General features: G+C 48.5%; 1 protein-coding gene across 7 annotated transcripts in view; it reads left to right on the forward strand.

Annotated features, from left to right (window-relative positions):
- Positions 1-21,171, forward strand: part of LOC147102664 (putative uncharacterized protein MYH16) — a 589,631-nt gene that overhangs the window by 447,483 nt on the left and 120,977 nt on the right. The window lies entirely within an intron of this gene.

Here is a 21,171-nt window from a genome sequence, read left to right on the forward strand (position 1 = left end):
TGAGATAACCAGAAGCATCCCTGGAGAACGTACGGTGAAGCTGAAAGAGTGGCTGATTGGCGACGTTCCCTCGCACATCTTTATAGAAAATTTTCTGCTGGCACAGCAAAGCAAACCTCTATATTTGGTATACAAAGGGCTGACCATCAGGCCAGCTTACCCCATCAACTCTCGCTTTCTCATCTGAGGTTATTTTTAAGGATGCAACGTCAGTCGGTCCATATGGGAAAAAAATGTATTGGCGTACCACCAGCCAGAATGTCTGAAAAACTAGAATGTAAGATTGCAATTAATCAAATATAAATATTTAATTAAGAACCTTTCAGTCATCTGTTTCAGAGTTTATTAGTAAAGCACATTACCTCGGGTGTTTTATTCTAAGCAGTTTTTAAGGTGACTCGTTATTAATATTTGGTGCACTAGTTACGATGTTCATCATATTAAATCTCTCTATGTTCTCGACATCATTCCGTCAAGATTAGAGGGAATGTAGGTTTACAGATCAGCAGGTTCCTGAATCTGATCTCAGTTATTGAAATCTTCAGATTATTGGGGCTTTTCGTTTAATTAACTTTGAGAAGAGTAACGGATTTTTTCAACAATCGTCATACATAAAAGTTGGAGACATATTTCACCAATCTTCCTTGTAATTTCGACGTGAAGACACTGGAATTAGTGCGAGATCACCTGGAGGAGGTAGGCGCATACGTGGACTACCCGCCGACTGCAGTATAACTGCATTTTGAACCTCCAGTTTTATTATTTTAAATAATAGCAGAGAGCTGACAGTCTCATCCATGCTAAAACAATTCAATGGACCATCTTGTAATGTATTGTAAACACAAAATTGAGTCATTTTTGATGTAGTTAGGAAGTGCGTTTCGCCACCAGTGTTCTCCTAACATTAAAAATAGCTGCTAGCTCTGTTCGTGAATTTAAGTCTCAGACCAGTAGGGCTGCTGCTATACAACCGCTTTGTATTGACATATAATTATCAGTGTCATTTGAGATTCAGATTAGCAATCTGACTCCCTCTGGTTTCACACTTTGTGCAACTTTTAACAAGTATCCAGGTGATCAATTGGACCAGTTGGAAACTTCATAAAGTAAATTAGAGTTATTTTAGTGTTATGTCAATTTTCAGGGCTTTTAAAGTTACTGATCAGGAAGGAGAGCTCCCATGTTTCCAGAAAGTCCAGAAATTCAGGGTATTTTTAAAAAACTGTTCTATTTGATGTCCTAGGCATTTTTCAAACTGTATACTGAGTCTAATTAATGTTCCAAGGAACTACATGGGCTGCCACCTGCTCTCTCGTGTTATTAAAAAAAGTAGCCATAGGGGGCAGCAAAGCTCTCTCCTTGCATGCAGAGAGTCATTTGCTGCTCGGGACAGGTAACAGTACAATTCTGGTATTGCTGGCTGCACAAATAAATTTATAGTTACTGCTCCTAGATAAGTAGTGTGGTGTAATTGCAGCTTTACTCACAACATTTTAAGCTTTTATTTTTTTTAAATGGAAGTAGGCTAAGTATTTGATAGAGGTGTACAAGATTATGACGGGATTTGATAGGCTAGACGGGGAAAGGCTGTTCCCACTAGTTGATGGTACAAGGACTAAGGGACACAGATTTAAATCCTGGAAATAGATAGCAAGTTCTTCAGCATCTGAAAAGACAAAAGATATGATTAACATTTTGGCGTAGACCCTTTGAAGGGTCCCTGTCTGAAACATTAACATACCTTTTGTTTTTTCAGGTGCTAATGGACCTGCTTTGTATTTCCAGCAATTTCTACTTTTTTTTTGCAAAGGTAACAATCTACATTTGTCTGTGACATAAATTCAGAAAATTACTTGAACAACCAACTGAATTGAATGTAAAATATAGTTGCAAATTTCAATCACACAGATTAAACCATAACAAGAGGATAAAAATGTAATGTTTTGGAGCTATAATTTGTGGATCTGACTGTAGATGAATTTATTTTCATCAATATATGTTTTTAAAATTATGCTAGTGTGATGATTTTATTCACCATCATCCCCAAAGGTCAACTGTGAGAAGGCTGAGGAACAAGTAACTTATTAATAAAGTTCCTTGCTCAATCCTGTTTCACATTTTATTAATCCAATGGTCAAATTACATCTATATAGCTTTTTAGATATAGCTTTCGGCCTAATAAATTTTGTTTTTGACAAGCATGTATCCCTTTCCATCTTTCTTGGCAACATCGTCAATCTTCATTGCATTAACTTACCAGCACATTATTAGAATACTCAGGAGTCTAACACAAGCTGTGCACCCAGCAGAAAACATTGTGATGGTCTTACTGGCAGCAAAAGAGCATGAGTCGTGAATGTATTAGCTTTTTGTGCCTAGTTGTTTAATCCATTTTCACAGGATGATGATGTGCCATAACTGTAGGAATAGTTTCGTTAACTGAGTGCCCTTTATTGATAGAGCAATTCTCCAACCAACACTGAACTGACCTTTTCAAAAGTGAGTTTCCCTGGATCAGCAGTGCAATTGGCTTGCTACTATTTTAGACGTGCTGCCTTTCATAGTTTTTCTTCTCCCCACTGGTATGATGTTACAACTTGTACAGTTCCTTAAATAACAGCAGATTCAATCTAAATTGGGAAAAAAGCGGTAACTTTTACAAAAAATACATGTTGTCAGCAGTACTTTTAGTCAAACTCCACATGCATTTAAAATTCAGTAATTTTCTTTGCTGAATAATAAAAATGGAAAACAAATATTCCTGTTACAAATCAATGCAAGTAATTTAATTGCAAGCTTATGATTAAGGCACTCTCCAGATACATGCTCTTTTGCCCTAGCACAAAGGAATACTTCCAAAGGCAAGCACACCTTTCCTATGGTAAGAAACATTATGCATGAAGTAAATCAGAGAAGTAGTGTGCCTGTGGTGAACAACAACCATTTATGCTGCTGATAAGCTCATTAAAATAGTATGAGATGCTTCAGACACACATGGTCCTAGAAATTCGGTTGTGTAGCGCCTGTTGTTTAGGCCCTAAAGTTGCCGAATTGGGACCAAATTGGTGTCTGAGCAGAGCATGCACACTTCTGGGGCGGGTCGCACCGGACACCATCCCGGCGAGGGCGGTATGGCGGCCCTTGGGTGCATGCGCTAGAAGTATGGGAAGTATACATATTGTGACATCAATCAGCGTGCAACGCTGATTTGATGTCAGCGCTGCCATTTTCATTGTCATCGTTGGAGCTAATGCCCTCTCCTAACCTCGCACAGCTGAACATGCGTTCACCGGCAGGAAGGACCCACCATGAGCGATATTTAAAGGATAGTGCTAGAGAAGAAAGTAGTACTGGAGGCAGAAGTAGTACCATATTAGATAGGAGCAGACTAAGAAAGACTATGAAAAATTCAAAAATGGGTTTAGAATACATGTACTTAAGCACACAAAGTGTGGTGAATAAGGTTGGTGAGCTACAAGCACAATTAGCCGTGTGGCAAAATGATGTTGCGGCAATAACGGAAACGTGGCTTAAAAATGGTGAGGACTGGGCACTTAATATTCAAGGGTATAAGGTGTTCAGAAAAGATAGGGAAGGAAAAAAAGGAGGTGGGGTGGCAGTGTTGATTAAGGAAAACATTGTAGTGTTGGAAAGGGAGGATGTTCTTGAGGGGACAAGGACAGAATCCATTTAGTTAGAGTTGAGGAGCAAAAAGCGTATGATCACGCTATTGGGGGTATTCTATAGGCCTCCAAATAGTGAGAGGGAGGTAGAGGAGCAAATCTGCAGGGAAATCGCAGATATGCAAGAGCTATATAGTGGTGATATTGGGGGACTTTAATTACCCAAATATCGATTGGGATAATGCTAGGGTAAAGGGAAAGGAGGCGGAGAAATTTCTGAAATGTGTTCAGGAGAATTTCCTTGACCAGTATGTTCTTGGCCCAACTAGGAAGGAGACATTGCTGGATCTGGTGCTGGGGAACCAAGTGTCTGTGGGAGAACACTTGGGTACGAGTGATCATCGTATCATAAGATTTAGATTAACAATGGAGAGGAGCAAGGAACAATCCAGAGTGGAACTTCTAAACTGGAATAGGGCTAACTTCAATGGGATGTGAAAGGGTCTAGCCAGGGTAAAATGGAACCAAAGACTGACAGGAAAAACTGTAACGGAACAATGGGTGCTCTTTAAGGAGGAGATGTTCCAAGTACAGGCTAGGTACATTCCAACAAGAGGGAAGGGTAAGGGAACCAAAACAAGGGCTCCTTGGATGACAAGGGAGATAGAGAAGATGATGAAACAAAAAAAGAGGATGTATGATGCATGTCAGGTGAATTCTTCAAGGGAGAACCAGACCAAATACAATAAGTTGAGAGGGGAAGTGAAGATGAAAATAAGATTGGCAAAGAGAGAATATGAGAGTAGAATGGCAGTTAACATAAAAGGGAACCCAAAAATCTTCTACCAGCATGTAAATAGTAAGCGGGTAGTAAGAGGCGGGGTGGGGCCTATTAGGGACAAAGAAGGTGATATACGCTTAGAGGCGCAGGGCAAGGCTAGAATACTCAATGACTACTTTGTATCGGTGTTTACTAAAGAGCTGGATGCTAACAAAATATCGGTAGAAGTGGAAAAGGTAGAAGCAATGGAAGGGGTGAAAATTGATAGGATGTACTAGAAAGGCTGGGTATGCTTAGAGTGGATAAGTCGCCTGGTCCAAATGGCTTGCATCCCAGGTTGCTAAGGGAATTGGGGGAGGAGATAGCCTCCCATAATTTTCCAATCTTCCCTAGATATGGGGGAGGTGCCTGAGGATTGAAAAGTGTCAAATGTGACACAATTGTTCAAGAAAAGGTGTAAGGACAATCCTAGTAACTACAAGCCGATCAGTTTAACATCAGTGGTGGGTAAAGTTTTAGAAACAATAATCAAGGAAAAAATTAACGGGCACTTGGAAAGGTTTTAGCTAATTAAGGAGAGCCAACACGGATTTGTAAAAGGCAGATCATGTTTGACTAATCTAATTGAATTTTTGGATGAAGTAACAGGGAGGATTAAAGAAGGATGCAATGGATGTTGTCTACATGGATTTTAGGAAGGAATTTGATAAAGTACCACATAGAAGGCTGGTTAACAAAATTGAGGTTCATGGAATAGGTGGGTCAGTGGCAGCTTGGATAAGGACAGAAAACAATGAGTTGTGGTAAATGGCTGTTTTTCAAACTGGAGGATGGTAGGCACTGGTGTTCCCACTGCTTTTTTTGATATATATATATAAATGACCTGGATATTGGAATACAGAGTAGAATTTCTAAATTTGCCAATGACACCAAACTTAGGGGTGTGGCAAACAGTGAGGATGATACCAATTGACTGCAACAGGACATAGAAAGGCTAGCAGAATGGGCAGACAAGTGGCAGATGGAATTTAATACAGAGAAATGTGAGGTGATGCATTTTGGCAGAAGGAACAGGGAGAGGCAATATACACTTAATCACAGTTTTAAAGAGTGTGCAGGGACAGAGGGACCTGGGAGTTAATGTGCATAGGTCCCTGAAGGTGGCAGAACATATTGAGAGAGTAGTTAGCAAAGCATATGGGATCTTGGGCTTCATAAATAGAGGTATTGAGTACAAAAGTAGAGAAGTTATGCTGAACCTTTATAAAGTGCTGGTTAGGTCACAACTGGAGTATTGCATCCAGTTCTGGGCATCACACTTTAGGAAGGATGTGAAGGCCCTTGAGAGAGTGCAGAGGAGCTTTACCAGAATGGATCTGGGGATGGGGGAATCTTAGCTACAACGACAGGTTGGAGAAGCTGGATTTGTTTTCATTAGAGCAAAGGAGGTTGAGGGGTGATTTGATAAAGGCGTACAAGATGATGACGGGTTTGGATAGGCTAGATGGAGAAAGGCTAGTTGATGGTACAAGGACTAGGGGACACAGATTTAAGGTTTTGTGCAAGAGGAAAGGGGGGATGTGAGGAAAAACTTTTTTACGCAGCGAGTGGTGAGGACGTGGAACTCGCTGTCGACAGAAGTGGCGGAAGCGGAGACACTCAATGTTTTCAAGGGGAGACTGGATAGGCACTTGAGGGAAATAAACTTGCAGGGCTACAGGGATAGAGCGGGGACATAGGACTGACTGGATTGCTCCACAGAGAGCTGGCATGGACTCGATGTGCCGAATGGCCTCCTTCTGTGCCGTTATGACTCTATGAATCATCATCAACTTTCAGATAACTTGCATTTTGATTTCTACTGGCTCTGTGTAAGTTTGTGGAATTGTTTGGAGCTTTCTAGAGTTATTTAAAGTTGGGGAGGTGACAGGGAATGGTGCTGCAAGTGGAGAAGGACTTGGTTCTGAATTCAAGGTTTCTGGTCAGACCACTTGCTCCCAGTCATGGATGCTCTAGTTGTCATCCCACTTGGCCTGCAGCATGACAGGGAGATGGAGCAGAGGCAGCAAAGAAGAGGACAACCTGCTCGCAAAGTGAGGAGGAGGGGAGAAGGGCTCTCAGCAAGAGGTCTTACCCACCTAGTGTCTTCCGAGAGCAATTCTCTTACCTCAAACTGAGCCTGGAGCAGTGTCTGAGGTATCTGCGATTTACGAAGGAGGTGCTCACAGAACTCTTCCACATCTTGCAACCAGAACTGCAGCCTCACTCCAGGGTAAGGACAGCGCTGCCTGTGGCTGTGAAGGTGACCGTGGCCCTGAATTTCTTCACGAAGGGAGCAGGGGACATCTGTGACATCTTGCAGTTCACAGCCCACTGCTGCATAAGAGGTGACAGAAGCTCTTTATACCAGGAGAGGGGACTTCATTGTCTTCTCTCTGACCAGAGAAAAGCAGACAGAGCACGCACATGGCTTTGCCAGGATAGCAGACTTCCCCATGGTGCAGGGCACCATCGACTGCACGCACATGGCTTTGCGGGCACCGTATATAAATGCTGAGTTGTGCCGCAACCACAAAGGTTACCACTCGTTGAATGTGCAGTTGATGTGCGACCATGCTCAGCATATCATGATGGTGAATGTCCGTTATCCTGGCAGCAGTCATGATACTTTTATTCTGTGTCAGTTCACTACTCCCTCAGTCTTTGAGCCACCAAGACAAACAAAAGGGTGGCTACTGGCCAACTAGGGCTATCCCTTGACCACCTGGCTCATGACTCCGCTCCTCAACCAAACCACACATGGCCAGCATGCGTACAACAAGAGCCATGCTGCCACATGAAACATCATAGAGCAGACCATTGGTGTCGTTAAACATCACTTCCGCTGCCTGGATCTCCAGTTAGGAGCGCTACAGTACTCACTGAAGCATGTGACCCGATTCGTCTGCTGTATCCCCCACAACTTAGTCCCACACCTTACCTTCCCTCTGTTACTGACCATCACAGCGTCATCTTGGCCACATTGCAAACTTTAAAATCAAGCTTTATCCATATATCCATCCAATATTACATCAAAAATTCAACTAATCACCCTTGTGCATTCCCTTAATGACTGTCTTGCGTGTGCCTTTGCCTATCCTAGTGCTCTTACACCGTGCTACCCCAGTGGCTGCAGCATGGCTGGTGGAAGGCTGCTGATTTTCAGTGGGTGACACTGCAGATGGCCTTGCAGGATGACCTTTGTGAGCTCTAGGCCTAGTAGGCCCGGCTTCGGACTGCACCACCTTGGCATGGGCGGCAGCAGTCTGGGCTAACTGGCTGACAGGCAACAGCAAGGACATTGGCAGGGTGGCAGTGGTGGGAGGATGAATGCTGTCATCCTGAGAGAGGACAGCAGGGTCATCCTTCACAGACTGCTGGAATGCTATGACAACCTGCAAGTCCCTTTCAACACTGAGAAACCCAGCCATGATGGCAGTAGCCTGTGCTTGCATGACTTCAGTCTGAGCTTCCATTGCAGCACTCAGACATTGGGTGGCTTGTGCTTGTGCTGCAATAGAAGCTGAGAGTTCGGCATCAGACATGGCATGATGGTTGGGTCCACAAGTGCGTTAATGGATCCGCCCAGCCCTTCCACGTGGGAAAGGATGGGTTCCAAGCTCTGCCCAAAGCCCTGTGGAGGCTGGAGCTGGACTCCACCATGCTCCTTGACATTGCATTCAGGCTTTCTGACAGGCTTGCCAATGCACCAAGCAATTCATTGTGCATACCCATCAGCGTTCTTCTGTAGGCCACCCCATCGAGGTCTTCATCTGAGTCCTGTGCAGCACGTGTGGTTTTTCCATTTAAAAGGTAGCGAGCCGGCTGCGCAGGACCTCCAGAGCTCTCACACAGCTTAAAGGGAACATTGCCTACAACCATCACAAGATATCTGCGCTCTGCCAATTCTGGCCTCTTGCGCATCCCTGATTTTAATCACTCCCCCAGTGGCGGCTGTGCCTTCAGATGCCAAGGCCCTAAGTTGTGGAATCCCCTCCCTAAAACTTTCCATCTCTCTACCTCTAGTTCCTCCTTTAAGACATTCCGGTGGGGGAGGGTGAACAGCCAGTTGTCGTGGTGCATATAGGTACCAACAATATAGGTAAAAAATGGGATGAGGTCCTAAGAGCTGAATATAGGGAGTTAGGAGGTAAATTAAAAAATAGGACCTCAAAGGTAGTAATCTCAGGATTGCTACCAGTGCCACGTGCTAGTCAGAGTAGAAATAGAAGGATATTTCAGGTAAATACGTGGCTAGAGGAATGGTGCAAGGGGGAGGGATTCAAATTCCTGGGACATTGGAACCAGTTCTGGGGGAGGTGGGACCAGTACAAACTGGTGGGACCAGTTTGCACCTGGGCAGGACCGGGACTGATGTCCTAGGGGGAGTGTTTGCTAGTGCTGTTGGGGAGGGTTTAAACTAAAAGGGCAGGGGCTTGGGAACCTGTGCAGGGAGACAGAGGAAAGGGAAGCAAGGATAGAAGCAAAAGACAGGAAGGAGAAAAGCAAAAGTGGAAGGCAGAGAAATCAAGGTGTAAAGCAAACAGGTCCACAGTAAATTATATAATTCTAAAAGGACTAAGAGTGTTAAAAAAACAAGCCTGAAGGCTTTGTGTCTTAATGCAAGGAGCATTTGTAATAAGGTGGATGAATTAGCTGCGCAAATAGATGTAAACAGATATGATATCATTGGGATTACGGAGACATGGCTCCAGGGTGACTGTTATAAATCTCATCATTCAAGAAACTACTCGTGAAATAACGCTGGATGGCCAGCTGGTGGCGCCGTCCAAGGAGTATAAATACTCGGGCGTCGTCCTCAGCTTTCCAGGGACATTTTGTAAGACAAGGAACTAGTGAAGTACAACTAGACCTCCATGTTCTGAAACAAGTTGATTAAAGCCTTGCTTTATGCTCAAACCAAGTGTGTAGTGAGTTTTATTACGTCAGTGACCAAGGCTGGGAATTCAACATCCAGGGGTATGCAATATTCAGGAAGGACAGGCAAAAAGGAAAAGGAGGTGAGGTAGTATTACTGGTTAAAGAGGAGATTAACACAATATTAGCTCTGATGATGTAGAATCTGTATGGGTAGTGCTGAGAAATACCAAGGGGCAGAAAACATTAGTGGGGGTTGTATACAAACGCCCAAACAGTAATGCTGAGATTGGGGATGGCATTAAACAGGAAATTAGAGATGCGTGCAATAAGTGCACTGCAGTTATCATGGGTGACTTTAATCTACATATAGATTGGGCTAAACAAATTAGTAACAATACTGTGGAGGAGAAATTCCTAGAGCGTATACGGGATGGTTTCCTGGACCAATATCTCGAGGAACCAACTAGAGATCAGGCCATCTTAGACTGAGTATTATGTAATGAGAAAAGATTAATTAGCAATCTTGTTGTGCGATGCCCCTTGGGGAGGAACGATCATAATATGATAGAATTCTTCATTAAGATGGAGAGTGAAGTAGTTGACTCAGGGTCCTGAATTTAAATAAAGGAAACTACAAAGGTATGAGGCGCGAGTTGGCTAGATGGATTGAGGAACGTTACTTAAAGGATTGACGGTGGATAGGCAATGGCAAACCTTTAAAGATCGCATGGATGAACTATAGAATTTGTTCATCCCTGTCTGCCATAAAAATAGAACAAAAAATGTGGCTCAACTGTGGCTAACAAGGGAAATTAGAGATAGCATAAGATCCAAGGAGAGGACATAAAAATTGGCCAGAAAAAGCGGCAAACCTGAGGATTGGGAGCAGTTTAGGATTCAGCAAACGAGGACAAAGGGATTAATTAAGAGGGGGAAATAGTGTATGAGAGTAAGCTTGCAGGGAACATAAAAACTGTCTGTAAAAGCTTCTATAGATATGTGAAGAGAAAAAGATTGGTGAAGTCAAGCATAGTTCCCTTGCAGTCAGAAGCAGGGGAATTTATAATGGGGAACAAAAAAAATGGCAGACCAATTAAATATATACTTTTGTTCTGTCTTCACAACGGAGGACACAAATAACTTCCCAGAGATGTCAGGGAATATAGGGTCTTATGAGAGGGAGGAACTGAATGAAATCAGTATTTGTAGGGAAATGGTGTTAGGGAAATTGACAGGATTGAAGGCCGATAAATCCCCAGGGCCTGATAATCTATATCCTAGGGTACTTAAGGAAGTGGCCCTAGAAATAGTAGATGCATTGCTGGTCACCTTCCAAATTCTATAGACTCAGGAACAGTTCCCATGGATTGGAGGGTAGCTAATGTAACCCCACTATTCAAAAAAGGTGGTAGAGAGAAAATGGGGAATTATAGATCGGTAAGCCTGACATCGGTAGTGGGAAAATGCTAGAGTCCATTATAAAAGATGTAATAGCAGAGCACTTGGAAAACAGTGACAGGATCGAACAAAGTCAACATGGATTTACAAAAGGCAAATCATGCTTGACTAATCTACTGGAATTTTTTGAGGATGTAACTGGTAGAATAGATAGGGGAGAACCAGTGGATGTGGTGTATTTGGACTTTCAGAAGGCTTTCGATAAGGTCCCGCATAAGAGATTAGCGTGCAAAGTTAAAGCACATGGGATTGGGGGTAAGGTACTGACTTGGATAGAGAACTGGTTGGCAGACAGGAAGCAAAGAGTTGGAATTAACGGGTCTTTTTCCGAGTGGCAGGCAGTGACTAGTGGGGTACCGCAGGGATCGGTGCTAGGACCCCAGCTATTCACAATATATATTAATGATCTAGATGAGGGAACTAGATGTAATATCTCCAAGTTTGCAGATGACACAAAGCTGGGTGGGCGTGTGTGCTGTAAAAAATAATTGTGAAAGTCAACATTGCATTTATAAATATGAGATCATATTTGTAGTTAGACCATGTTGTACTGTGTACAGTTCTTGTTACCATATTATGAAAAGGATATAGAGGCACTGGAGAGGGTGCAAAAAAGATTTACAAAGATGATACCAGCAATGCGAGGTTATACCGATCAGGAAAGGATGAACAGGCTGGGCCTCTTTTCTCTTGAAAATTGAAGGTTGCGGGGTCTCCTAATGGAGGTCTTTAAAATTATGAAAGGTTTTGATCGAGTAGACACAGAGGACTGGATTTTTCTAACCTCGGCAGGTAAGGGGCGGGCGACGTCCATGGCATGTGGGGACCTCACATCTGTCTCGATCCTGGCCTCCAACAAGATTTTACGTTAATAGGGCTTCTTAAGCCTGCCTTGCAAGGTTCCTGGCCAAGTAATAGGAAGCGGGTCTGATGATGTCATTTGATGACACATCATCAGCCGGTTTCCTTAAAGGGGCCATGTCCAAATTGATTTTGACAGTTGTGCTGTCAGTGTTCTACAGCATTGAGGTGCTGCAAATACTGACAAGCACTGCACAAAGGTGCACGGCTGCACCCAGGCTCTCCCATGACTCCCTCCATATGCTTATGGAGGGAGTCACAGCACATAGGGAGGTTCTCTTCCCTTCCAATGGGCAGAAGAGACCTCCCCAAGACACCAACTCAGCCGGGTTGCACATTGCACAGGAGGACACAAGCAGGGATGTCATCAGGAGGACCAGGCTGCAGTGGCGCAAACCTTTCAATGATCTCAGTAGATCGGGAAATGTTACTGTAAAGCCACACTCAACCTCATCCTGCTGTGCCACTCATCACATCCCCATCACTCTTCCTTCCCTACCCTACTCCTGCACATCCTTACTCACACCAACTTACCTTGCACCTCCACCCATCCCTCTCTATCTACATTATCACATCCCCATCTCACTAGCCACCCCTCACACTCACCCTCATCCTAGTCCAATCATATCAACTAACAACACACAGGGGTAGGCACTTGGGTGTTTTATGCAATGTTCATGTGAAGTTTCTGTTAATGTGATGTCAAACAGTGAAATCTTTATTTTCAACACTTTGCCTTCTTGGGACAAATTTGTGTTCACCTTTGGAAGTGTCTTAGTGAGTTGCAGTGAATGGTGAGACATAAGGGTATCCCCCCTCCCCCGCCACCGCCCCCGCCCCCGCAATGGTGATGAGTGTGAAAGGAATGGCTTGGACATTGTAGGGATGCTTTATGGTGTTGGTGCCAACCTAGCGTATCATGTAACAGCCAGGGTGTATAGAGTCAGGTGAAGTAAATCTGGCCATGGTGAGGCCATCCCTGGCATTCCGGCCAACAATGTGGTCAGGTGCTGATGCCCTGTGTCCTGTGCAGCATCAGGTTAATGCGGAGAAGGTTAGCGTTGTTGTTGGTGCTGCTGGTGTGCCTGGTGATGTTGGTGTTGGGCTGATCGTGGTGGGATTCTGAGGACCAAAGTGAGATTTTTTCAAGGGCACCGATGCTAATGGAATAGATGGCAGCTGAAGTTGAGATGACAGAAGCGATTTGTCAATGGTGATAGAGTTTGCTCCAAGGAGGTGACACTGGACAGAGCATTTGCTCCAAACACTTCAAACTTCCATAAAGCTGAAAAGTGTATTCCAAATCCTGAAGGCTAAGATTGGAAATTAAACAGTTGCGAAATGGTAGATTTTATACCACTTTTGAAGCTGTTAACTATTCTCAGCAATGCTGATTAATTGAGAGCCCGATGCACTTACCTGGCATGATCCCCGAGTGCCGAGAACCTCGTAAAAAACATGGAAAAATCATTAGGACCTGGTAAAATGCTGCTTAAATACCTTTAAGCAGCTCCTTAAGTATCTCAATTGCCTGACCCGCCGCTTAATGCCGGGTTTGCAAACTGCAGGCAGAGCCGGCCCGCTACCGCCCCACTGTCAATCACTGACATTTTGACAGCGGACCCGCCTCGGAACCTGCACTCTGTGGGGAAGAGCAAAACTAGAGGTCATCAATCTATCTTATCTTATATCTTATATATATAAAGTGGTTCATCTGTCTGTCTGTCTGTCCTCTATACACTCAAAAGCTATAGAGCGTTATGTTATATCAAAAGAAAGCTTATGATTATGGAAGTGCCATAGGCGTATTTACTTTTTGGTCAGACAAAAATTGTTCGGACAGTATACAAAAAACGTTCAAAAATCCGCTCATTAGCGGTTGACCAATCCTACCGCTCATTAGCGTTGAGTGACGTGATGGTTGATCAATCCTACAGTTCAGTGACCTGATGGTTGACCAATCGGTGCGTCACGGGGGGTGTGGGCGGGGCCTAATCCTTCAAACTGAAAAGTAAGCTGCGGCCATTGTTGTTTCTGATGCAGCAACTCTGCCTCTGTCTGACCATGGGCCCCAGTCCCACCCTCACCCTCCTCCTCCTCCTTCTCTCCGCTTTCTCCCCTCTCTCCTGTCACCCCGGCCTCTCTGCTCGCAGGTTGTTTGCATCCACGGTGGATGAGCTGCCTGCAGGCCTCAGGCCTCGAAGCCTCAGCCTCTCCTCGCCAGCCACGCCCGAGCTAGGCACCTCCCATCCCGCTGGGCCCGATTCCAAACCAGCGGCCTGACATCGCCGCCATCTTGGTAAAGGCTGGCGTGGTGGGAGACAGTGAGCGCGTGAACGTCAGCGGCTGCCCGGAGCGGGACCTGAGCTAAGGTGACTCGGGCCTGCCCTCAGGCGCTATGCGGAAGGAAGACGCACAGGGGTCTGGGAATTGTAGTTTCCTAGGCTCGGGCTCTGCGGGCCGTTGAGGTGAGTGGCGGAAAATCGCCGATCTAGCATTCTGATAGCGGGAGGAGCGAGCGAGCGCCCTAAACTCAGCAGAGCAATCCCAGAGAAACAAGTCCACAAAAACCCCACCACCCTTTCTGCGGGGCAGGGTGGGGAAAATGAGGGTTGCAATTAAACAGCGGGGCGAGCAAGTAAAAGGGGGGATCGAGATCTTATATAAACACGGTACCTTCCCCCTCCTCCGGATTCTTGAAGCTCCAGCACTCGCGTCTCTGCTCAAACACGGGACCGAGGGCGGACTGGATTAATCTAGACAAACACTGCAAGAACCCCGTCAATCATCCTCACTTAAAGGGGCCACCCCACCCTGACCCCCTGCACCTCCAACTTCTGATTTAATCACTCCCATTCTCTCGTGCTCTTCTTCAAATCATGCCCCGTCATATTTTATGCCCACTTGAGAGGCCAAACGGAGCCTTGGTTTAACGTCTCATCCACAAGGTGGCACCTCTGACAATTCATCACTCCCTCAATCTAGATTATGCGCTCAAGTCTCGAGAGTGGAGTTTCAACCCACTGCTTTCTGACTCAAAGACAAGAGTGCTACCACTTACCTGCCATCCTGGAGTCCCTCTCTCTCTCTCTCTCCTTCCCTCTCTCTTTCTCTCTCCTTCCCTCTCTCTCTCTGTCTCTCTCTCCTTCCCTCTCTCTCTCTCCTTCCCTCTCTCTCTCTCTATCCTTCCTCTCTCTCTCTCTCCTTCCCCCTCTCTCTCTCTTTCCCCCTCTCTCTCTCTCTCTCCTTCCCCCTCTCTCTCTCTCTCCTTCCCCTATCTCTCTCTCTCCTTCCCCCTCTCTCTTTCCCTCTCTCTCCCTCTCTTCCAACAACAACATGCCCTCAAAAAACCCTCGGCACCGCCGGGCACTCCAGTAAGTATTTATATAATAAAGCGGTTCTTCTGTCTGTCTGTCCTCTATACACTCAAAAGTTATAGAGCATACCTACACATATGTTATATCAAAAGAAAGCTTATGATTCTGGAAGCGTCATAGGCATATTTACTTTTTGGTCAGACAAAAATTGTTCAGACAGTTTACAAAAAAGTTTCACAAAATGGCAAAATTCCTCTCATTAGAGTTGAGTCACGTGATGGTTGACCAATCGTACAGGGGATAGCGTTGACTGATGTGATGGTTGACCAATCGGTGCATCATGGGGGGGTGTTCATTGTGTGTGGGCGGGGCCATCCTACAGGGGATAGGGTTGAGTGACATGATGGTTGACCAATCCTACAGTTGAGTGACCTGATGGTTGACCAATCAGTGCGTCACGGGGGCATTTCATTGCGTGTGTGGGTGGGCCTAATCCTTCTGAGCTGAGGTGAGTGGCCGCCATCCTGATTCCTGACTTTATTTATTTTTCCCACTTTCTGTGTGTTAGGGAACTAAGGAAAAGAACAAATTAATTCAGTTTTAAATAGTATTTAGGAACAGTTAGAAATGAAGTGATCCCCTACCCTTCGCCCGGAGGCTCGCCTATTTTGATGGCCATTTCGAGCGGCTGTGCCGCGTCGGGCGCGGCCTAGCAGCGCGGGAAGCCTGGGCCTTGAGTTGAGCGGATTCCCGGCGCGATGCCGCTGCCCCCTGGGCCCGAGGCGGACGCCGATTGGTTGCACCTCCTCGGCCCGGTCCCGGGGCTCTCCGCGGCATCAACCACGCTGCCCGAGAGCCGGACCCAAAGCCACCAGGGCCTCGGGAGGGCGGAGGGTTTTCTATGTTAAATGCACGAAATAAACGGAGTGACTGCTGCCAATGACTGGAAGCTGCGGTGAAGCGTTCTACGCATTGATCGGAAAGCTGAGCGACTGCTGCCAACGACTGGAAGCTGCGGCGAAGCGTTCTACGCATCGATCGGAAAGCTGATATCGATGTTGGGGAGGGAGAGGAGAAGGAGGGGGGAAGAGGAGAAGGAGGAGGGGGAGAGGAGAAGGAGGGGGGAGAGGAGAAGGAGGGGGTGAGAGGAGAAGGGGGGGAGAGGAGAAGGAGGGGGGGAGAGAAGGAGGGGGGAGAGGAGAAGAGGGGGGGAGAGGGGGGAGAGGAGAAGGAGGGGGGAGAGGAGAAGGGGGGAGAGGAGAAGGAGGGGGGAGAGAGAGGAGGGGGGCAAAGAGGAGAGGGGGAGAGAGGAGGGGGGAGAGAGGAGGAGGAGCGGGGAGAGAGGAGGAGGGGGGAGAGAGGAGGAGGGGGGAGAGAGGAGGAGGGGGGAGAGAGTCAGGGTTTCATCAATTAAGGGCATTTCCTAATTAAGAAAAAGTCACAGAAACGGATACAGATTTATTGGCATCATTCGAACAACCAGCAAAGATTCAGTATCAAACTATGTCCGAGTTTTTGCTTCACACAGGCGGTCAGAAGCTGCAACGTAAGACTTCAAGCATTACTAACTATACCCTGGATCCCAAATATTAACCAGAATTATATTGAATGTTAGAAGTATTTTAAAGTACATAAAATTTAAATGTGGAACAAGTAAGAGTATTTTGAAATTATTAAATCGCAGATTAAAAGCCTTAAGAAAGTGGCTTCTGATTCCTCCGTCAGAGGGTAGCTGGCTTCATTGTCCTATAACACAGTCCTCGCAATATAACCCACAGTCACCACGGCTGGGCTCTATGTCCAAGCCCTTCCCCGCGGTCTCAACCTTCCCGCCAACCTCACAAAATGGCGGCCGCCCTTTTTCACCCGCCGGCTCTGAGTCCAACCCCTTCCCTCACTCTCACCTTCCCTCACTCTCACCTCCCCTCTCTCACCTTCCCTCTCTCTCCCTGTCTCTCTCTCCTTCCCTCACTCTCTCTCTCTCCTTCCCCCCTCTCTCTCTCTCGCTCTCCTTCCCCCCTCTCTCTCTCTCTCTCTCCTTCCCCCCCAGTCTCTCTCTCTCTCTCTTCCCCCCAGTCTCTCTCTTCCCCCCGTCTCTCTCTTCCCCCCAGTCTCTCTCTTCCCCGTCTCTCTCTTCCCCCCAGTCTCTCTCTGCCCCATCTCTCTCTTCTCCCCCCAATCTCTCTCTTTCTCTTCTCCCCCCAGTCTCTCTCTCTTTCTCTTCTCCCCCAGTCTCTCTCTCTCTCTTCTCCCCCCAGTCTCTCTCTTTCCCTCTCTCTCTCTTTCCTCTCTCTCTCTCTCTCCTTCCCAGACAGACAGGCAGACAGACAAACTCATTTACATGTATAAAAATTATTTGTACTTTTTTCATAACAAAATGCCCTCAAAAAACCCTCGGCACCGCCGAGCACTCCAGCTAGTATATCTATTTCTGTAAAATAGCTCTTCTGTCTGTCTGTCTGTCCTTCCGTCTGTCTGTCTGTCTGTCCGCTATACACTCAAAAGTTATAGAGCGTACCTACACATGTGTTACATCAAAAGAAAGCGTACGATTCCGGAACGGTCATAAACGTATTTACTTTTTGGTCAGACAAAAATTGTGCCGACGGTATCCAAAAAACGTTCAAAATTCCGCTCATTATCCGCTCATTAGCATCGAGTGACGTCAAGGTTGACCAATCGTACAGTCGAGCGACGCGACAGTCGACCAATCGCTGCGTCACGGGGGCGGGTTCATTGCGCGTGCGTGCGGCCGTCCTAGAGTCGAGTGACGTGACGATTGACCAATCCTACAGTTCAGTGACCTGACGGTTGACCAATCGGTGCGTGTGTGGGTGGGCCTAATCCTTCTGAGCTGAGGTGAGTGGCCGCCATCTTGATTCCAAACTCTTCATTTCTTTTTCCCACTTTCTGCGTGTTTCTTTTCAAATCTAGATTTCCAGCAAAAAAAAAGTTGCTTTGAAAACACAAATTGTTTTTCAAAAAAGTTAATTAGTTTGTAAATCTTTTCTCTAACCTCTATAATTTTCCTATCTTTCACCATTTTTGCAGGCCTCGAAGCCTGGGCCTCTGTTGCCCAGCCATGCCCGAGCTAGGCACGTCCCGTCCCGCTCAACAAGCGGCCCGCGATCGCCGCCATCTTTCTAAAGGCTGGCAGTGCGGGACTGAGGCGAGCGTAGCCATCGCCGCCATCTTAGTACAGGCGGCTGGGCGGGAGTCAGCGCACGCGTCAATGTTGGCCCGAAGCGCGCGCGTCAACGTTGGCCCGGAGCGCGCGCGTCAACGTCGGCCCAGAGCGCGACCTGAGTCCGGCCGGGCCTCATGCGCTAGGTCGCGCACCGGCTGGCTCTGAGGTGCTGATGAGCGGCAGCGTCTCTCTCTCACTCTTCCCCGCGCAGCGCGCAGGCCCAGCCACAATCGGCGGACTTGAAGCCGGCTTGGGCGGGGGGCCGGTGCTCGGGAGTGCGGGGCTCGGGAGGGCAGGAAGGGGGGGAGGGTTACCCCGGCAACCGGGCCCGGCCCTCTCTCACAGCCTCAAGCTGGCTCACGCCCGTTCCCGGGACTTGGCTCCAGCGTAGACCCAGCCGCAATCGGCGGTCTTGAAGCCGGCTCGGGCGGGGGGGCCGGGGCTCGGGAGGGCGGGGCTCGGGAGGGCAGGACTCGGGAGGATGGAGGGTGGGGCTCGGGAGGGCAGGAAGGGGGAAAGGGTTACCCCAGCAAATGGGCCCGGCCGTCTCTCACAGCCTCAAGCCGGCTCACGCCCGTTCCCGGGGCTTGGCTCCATTTGCGGCCGTGGGCCACTCGCCCTCTCTCTCTCCTTCCCTCTGTCTCTCTCTCCTCCCCCCTCCCCCCTCCCCCTCCCCTCTCCCCCTCCCTCCCACCTCTCCCCCTCCCCTCTCCCCTCTCCCCCCTCCCCCCTCCCCTCCCCTCTCCCCCTCCCCTCCCTCTCCCCTCTCCCCCCTGCCTCACCCTCTCTCTCTCCCCCTCTCTCTCCCACCTGCCTCACCATCTCTCTCTCCCCCCTCTCTCTCTGCCCCCTCCCTCCCCCTCTCTCTCCCCCTCTCTCTCTACCCCCTCCCTTCCCCTCTCTCTCTACCCCCTCCCTCCCCCTCTCTCTCTGCCCCCTCCCTCCCTCTCTCTCTGCCCCTCCCTCCCCCTCTCTCTCTGCCCCCCTCCCTCTCCCTCTCTCTCTGCCCCCTCCCTCCCCCTCTCTCTCTGCCCCCTCCCTTCCCCTCTCTCTCTGCCGCCTCCCTCCCCCCTCTCTGCCACCTCTCTGCCCCCTCCCTCCCCCTCTCTGCCTCCTCCCTCCCCCTCTCTGCCCCTCCCTCCCTCTCTGTCTGCCCCCTCCCTCCCCCTCTCTGTCTGCCCCCTCCCTCCCCCTCTCTGTCTGCCCCCCTCCCTCCCCCTCTCTGTCGGCCCCCTCCCTCCCCCTCTCTCTCCCCCTCTCTCTCTGCCCCCTCCCTCCCCCTCTCTCTCTCTCTCTCCCCCTTGCTCTTCCCCTCTCTCTCTCCCCCTCTCTCTCTCTCCCCCTCTCTCTCTCCCCCCTCTCTCTCTCTCCCCCCTCTCTCTCTCCCCCCAGTCTCTCTCTCTCTCTGCCCCCCAGTCTCTCTCTCTCTCTTCTCCCCCCAGTCTCTCTCTCTCTCTTCTCCCCCCATTCTCTCTCTCTCTCCCCCAGTCTCTCTCTCTCTCTCCCCCAATCTCTCTCTCTCTCTCTCCCCCAGTCTCTCTCTCCCCCCAGTCTCTCTGTCTCTCTCTTCTCCCCACAGTCTCTCTCTCTCTCTCTTCTCCCCCCAGTCTCTCTCTCTCTCTCTCTCCCCCAATCTCTCTCTCTCTCCCCCAGTCTCTCTCTCCCCCAGTCTGTCTGTCTCTCTCTTCTCCCCCCAGTCTCTCTGTCTCTCTCTTCTCCCCACAGTCTCTCTCTCTCTCTTCTCCCCCAGTCTCTCTCTCTCTCTTCTCCCCCCAGTCTCTCGCTCTCTCTCTTCCCCCCAGTCTCTCGCTCTCTCTCTTCCCCCCAGTCTCTCGCTCTCTCTCTTCCCCCAGTCTCTCGCTCTCTCTCTTCCCCCCAGTCTCTCGCTCTCTCTCTTCCCCCCAGTCTCTCGCTCTCTTTCTTCCCCAAGTCGCTCTCTCTCTCTTCCAACAACAACATGCCCTCAAAAACCCTCAGCACCGCCGGGCACTTTAGCTAGTATTTAATAAAGCAGTTGGTTTGTCTGTCTGTCTGTCTGTCTGTCCGCTATACACTCAAAGGTTATAGAGCGTACCTACACATATGTTATATCAAAGAAAGCTGATGATCAGGGGAGTGTCATAGGCATATTTACTTTTTCGTCAGACAAAAATTGTTCGGACAGTATACTAAAACTTTCAAAAATCCGTTCATTAGCGGTTGACCAATCCTACCGCTCATTAGCTTTGAGTGACATGATGGTTGACCAATCCTACAGTTCAGTGACCTGATGGTTGACCAATCGGTGCATCACGGGGGGCATTTCATTCCGTGCGTGGGCGGGCCTAATCTTGCAGCCTCCCGAAACTTCGCCACCATTTTTTTCATCCCCACAGCGACAGCACGAGCAAAACAAACCCCCACATTGCGGCTCCGGCACAGTATCCCGCTCCCAGCCTGCTAGAGTGGCAGGTGAGTTGGGGTCACTCGGGCCGGGCCTCACAACCGCTCGGCCCGAGACACAGAGCGGGCGGGGAGTGGCAGCGGCCGGCCGTAACCGTGCGGCCCGCGGCCGGCCGCACCGGGAGCTCAGCTGGGGTCAGTCTCGGCCCGAGAGCCCGGCCGGGCCTGAAGCGCTAGGCCGCACACGGCCACCACGGCCGGGCTCAATTTTCCAAGCCCTTCCCCGGGTGCCAAAAGAGGGGGAGGGAGGGAGGGAGGGAGAGGAGAGGGGGAGAGGGAGAGGAGAGGGGGAGATGGAGAGAGAGGGAGGGAGAGAGAGAGGGGACAGACAGGGGCAGGGAGAGAGAGGGGGGAGAGAGGGGGGAGAGAGAGAGTGGACAAAGAGAGGGGCAGGGAGAGAGAGGGGCAGGGAGAGAGAGGGGGAGGGAGAGAGTGACACAGAGCGGGGGAGAGGCAGCGCCAGGCCGTAAACCACGTGGGCCAAAATTGCCCTGGCAACGCCGGGCCCCCCCAGCAAGTATTAGATAAACAAAGAGGTCATTAGATAGAAGTCAAATAGGGAATTCAGAAGAAACTTCGTTA

This window comes from Somniosus microcephalus, chromosome 21 (assembly GCF_052327205.1).
Source record: "Somniosus microcephalus isolate GS21.2 chromosome 21, FLI_Smic_1.0, whole genome shotgun sequence".
NCBI lineage: Eukaryota > Metazoa > Chordata > Chondrichthyes > Squaliformes > Somniosidae > Somniosus > Somniosus microcephalus.